Source organism: Pinus tabuliformis, chromosome 8 (genome assembly GCF_031772625.1).
Source record: "Pinus tabuliformis cultivar Carrire ecotype Pingquan chromosome 8, CPIR1, whole genome shotgun sequence".
Lineage (NCBI taxonomy): Eukaryota > Viridiplantae > Streptophyta > Pinopsida > Pinales > Pinaceae > Pinus > Pinus tabuliformis.
In genome coordinates this window covers 1,860,512,434-1,860,516,984 of record NC_142294.1, presented here as the reverse complement: position 1 = coordinate 1,860,516,984, position 4,551 = coordinate 1,860,512,434, and the positions used below count along the sequence as shown (strand labels likewise).

Here is a 4,551-nt window from a genome sequence, read left to right as displayed (position 1 = left end):
CACCGGCCCTGGAAAGTGCTCTGATACCACTTGTTAAGCTCTTAACCTGCAAAATGATACCCAAATACAGAATATGCGAAGAAAAGATACCCAGAACACAGAATAACAATGATTTTATTATTCAGAGAGTAATGTTCACTTGCCTCTTCGAGGGGGCAACCTCCAATAGAGCAGAGCTCGATTACAAAATAAGACACGATGCTCCTCGCAGGGAGTCTTTATCCTTTATATATGACTCATACATGCAATACCACGGACCAATACTGTGGGTTTTAGTAATACCATCTATCTAATACTACGACCCATTTTCAACTAACTGTGGTCCCGTCATTAATTGCAAATTAACCACTTACAATTATTAATATGGGCTTTATTGACTCTTTACTATGACGTGATCCCATTACATAAATAAGGGGCTTAGGGTGGGACCCTAACAGCATGTGTCCTTCATATTATAAGGGCGGAAAGCCTGACCATATTCAAATGGAGAATCAAAATCAATGATAAGAATTCAATGTGACAAAGTACTGCATTATAATCAATGCCTAACTGAAAATAAATAAATCAAACAAATAATACTACAATGGGATAAAGTACTGAAAAACAGTGTATGGAATACAAATCAACAAATTGAAGCATAAATTCAGAGAAAATTAGACCACAAAAATCAACTTACAATGCCCTGCTCGATACTGAAGAGAAAGCATAATCATTTTGTAGCAAAAACATCCTTCTTTTAACACTTGGACAACCAAACATTGCAACTTTTCTCGTTTCACTGCCAAACAACGACCTTCCAAAGAAATATATGCTAACCTCTATAGAATAGTGATCGATTAAACTCACAACATAGTTAATAAGAAACAATGCAAAGAAACATATATTAAACTAGAGAAGTTAAATATGCAAACCTTTTGAGGTTATTACAAAATTTTACTCTATGAAAATGCCTTTGCCTTAGTTTCTCTCAAAATTATGGTTCAAATAGAATAAATAAAACCTAGCATTTCCAGAGATGCCTATGAGTTAAAAATTGAAATGTAAGATATCACAGGGAAAACATTACAACTCAACATTTTCGAGAAAGAACCTTTAATTAGCTATTGAAATCATAGTAATGTTTCTCAAGCCAAAAGGTCACTTGGGATAATATAAGTTGAAACAACTTTGCTGGACTTCTATATTTATTACTCTCTAACATGCCCTCCATGAAATAGCTCTTCTTCTGAAAAAGAAACATAACAAAGGATTCTAAATATTCTATACTTAATGTTTACATGGATGCACAGTACCAGCAAAGGGTAGAAGAGAGGAGATGACATTGTGGGAGAGACTAGATAATCAAGGAATACGTAAGCCATGTTGAAATGTCTTATTTTTTGCAGCACAACTTAAACAAAAGCCAATCAAGAATTGGCAAGCCCATGGGGGAAAACAGTCCCTTCTGAAACTGCAAGGGAACCTGATGTTCTTGGCAAGGAGGATGGATACTTACTCTCAAAGTGATAGTAGGTTAAGTAGGTACTAATGTTGCTTAACCTAGTCTACTTTGCCTACTTAAAGTTTTGCTTTGCAATTGAAGGGCCCAAGATGTCCAAGACACTAAAGACCTATAAAAGAAATCCCAAAGGTGCATTTAATTACAAACTAAATAGTTATATTACTTCAGAAGGTTGGCATCACAGTGTTATTTTTCCAAGATTACCTTAGACAAATTACAACCAAACCATAATAGGTAAAACATAGGCTTATTGTTCATCAATAAATCTTTGTGTGTAACAAAAAAGTGTCATTGGATAAACAATTAGTTGATCCTCACAATAGTTGCCTACAATTTATGTTTTTAACTAGTGAAATGAATATCATACAAAAAATCTCCCAACAGCTTTGCAAAAAAATGCCTTGCTTATAAGACAATGAGTTGTTAAACACAAAGATGAAATGATTATGAGATATAATGAATTTATTGAACTCAAAATATCTATAAATCTAGAATTAAATACAAGAAGCCATTCTCACTGTCTTATGATTGTGCCAGAACTCATTCCCTGTAGGTCACCTTTAAAACTTGTACAGGAAGGCCACTAATGGCCGCAATGACATACAAACCTACAAATGCAGGATTTATACAAGATTTTCAAATCAAATCTTACCATATCATTGGAAATAGATAGCCAAAGTAAATCTAACATTAATCACAACTGTAGAGCATCTTTCCAGCAAAACTCTCCCCAAAAAATTTGCAATCAATGTATCAACATTTTATAGTACGGAGACTTAGCTGGGATACAATGAATTAATAATCAAATAGTCTACACAATGAAAAACATGGAAATAGTGGCAGAACTTGGATATTTGTCCATGCTTGGCCACATCGGTCTAAATCGTTGTCTGAACTTTCCATTGCCTTTAGACCCCTTGGTTTCTGCAGTAGAAATGTAACCAAAAATATGGAATGAATTGAGTCTCCTAATAATCTGAAAAGGTTGAAAACAATCAAAGAAAACACTTTCCAAACAAGAAAGGGCTACACTAGAAGTAACCCAAATCTACAGATGAAATACATATGGTTCATAAAATCATTATAAAAAAAAGGCTAGAATAGAGAAACAAGGATAAAACAAACCTTCTTAGTACATTTTTTGTCTCTAACTTTCTAGCGTCCCCTTGCTAAATTTGAGACTTCTAGGAAAATAATTCTATGGTAACAGAAACAAAAAAACATGTCAGATACAAACCCTCCTTCCTTCCATGCTTGTGTACATAAAGAAAACAAAATGAAAATAAATTGACAACATGTGTCCACTGTCTTTCCTACCCGGAGAACCTTCTCAGCATATTTGGGCCACTTTTTGGGTCACTGGAAAAGCTTTGTGCCTTTCATGATAATAAAATCATCCTCCTTTTCTTTCCTAGACAATTGTAGCAAAATTCTTGGCCATTCAAATGTTTCCATATCTATCTTCTCTGGAGGCACACATACCTCTGTATCAGACACCGTGTCCACTGTCTTTCCTGCTTGTAGAACCTTCTCAACATATTTTGGTCACTTTTTGGGTCATTGGGAAATCTTTGTGCCTTTCATGATAAGAAAATCATCCTTATTTTTTTCTAGGAAAATTGCAGCAAAATTCTTGGCCATTCAAATGTTTCCATATCTATCTTCTCTAGAGGCACACAGGGCTCTGTATCAGATGTTGTGGAATTTTGGGCTGCATCAGATACTCTAGTGCACCCAATGGAATTTGTATTGAAGAAACGAATTGCTTAGACATGTTTCTCTACAGGAGATGATGAATCCCTATCAACCTTTTGCTGAAGACCCTTGTTTATAAGGTGGACACCATTTAAATCTTAGTAATTCCTGGTAGAATCATATTTTAGTCTATCAAATATAGAAATCAATTGGGCATGTCTAATGACAAAGGTAAATCCATAACAAGATAATAAAAAAACTTGAAACCAAGAAACTCTACATATATATTAATAATCAATGACTGCATGGTACCAACCCAATCTCTAAATTTAAATTGAAGAAGATTAGTTGTCAGTTTATGGAAGTGAAAATCAACTAGCCTTTTGATGAATCCATGGCTATGTTCCCGTAGCGGAGTCCAAGGAATTAAAGTGGTGCTCCTTGAATAAATTGTTACATGGGATTGCACAAGAACTTTATGTTTTTCAAATTTAGAAGCATGGCTTTCTACTTGTATGGATTTCCTACCCTAAATGCTAGAGTCCTCTATCAAACTTTTGGATTCAGTTCTGTGGCCTCGAGGCCTCTTTTTCTTACACAAATGGAACAACACATCGCCGCCTTCCTTGGGATCATTAGAGGGATGATTCCAGCATTTTAATATCTCCAATAGTTCCATTATCGATGGTCAAATTTTCACAACCCCTCAATGAAAGATATTTCAATCGAGTTAAATTGCCAAATGAATTAGGAAGTGTGAGCAAAGAGGAAGCATCTTCCAAATCCATGAGTTGTAAGTTATTTAACTCTCCAAATGAAAGAGGTAGCGACACCAATTTTGAGAACCCTTTGAAAATTAAGTATTTCAAAGAGCGCAAATGACGAAATTTGTCCGACAAACTCTCAACGGTGACTACTTTGGAATGATTCCATATGGTGATCCTTTGTAGGTACTTCAGCTTCCCTATAGACCTTGGAATCTCTGAAAGGGGAGACGATATATTTAACCCTTTCAGATCGAGAGGCAACATCTTCAATGTTCACATTTCAACATAAGATTGTAGCTTACAAAATGATAAATTAAGTGAAGAAGGATAAACGCAAACATATTTTTGTAATTTAGATTGATGTGATTGATGTGGACACAGTCTATTTAAAGTGCTTCTCTACATTTTCAGAACTCTTAACTTCGTCATTGGAATCGATTCAAGCAAGGAAGAGTGGGCAAATCCATACCAACCGAGCCATATAAAATGCAATTTATGCTCCCTCAATATGTCTTCTAAATGACCTTCTTCAGTTGCAACTTCCTAAAATGGAAATTACTTAATAGAGCCCTGATTTTTGACCTTTTG

The 4,551-nt window shown here is 35.0% G+C and overlaps 1 pseudogene; it reads right to left on the bottom strand.

Annotated features, from left to right (window-relative positions):
* Positions 1-2,041: 2,041 nt before the first annotated feature.
* On the bottom strand, positions 2,042-3,875 carry LOC149243738 (uncharacterized; annotated as a pseudogene).
* Positions 3,876-4,551: the final 676 nt, after the last annotated feature.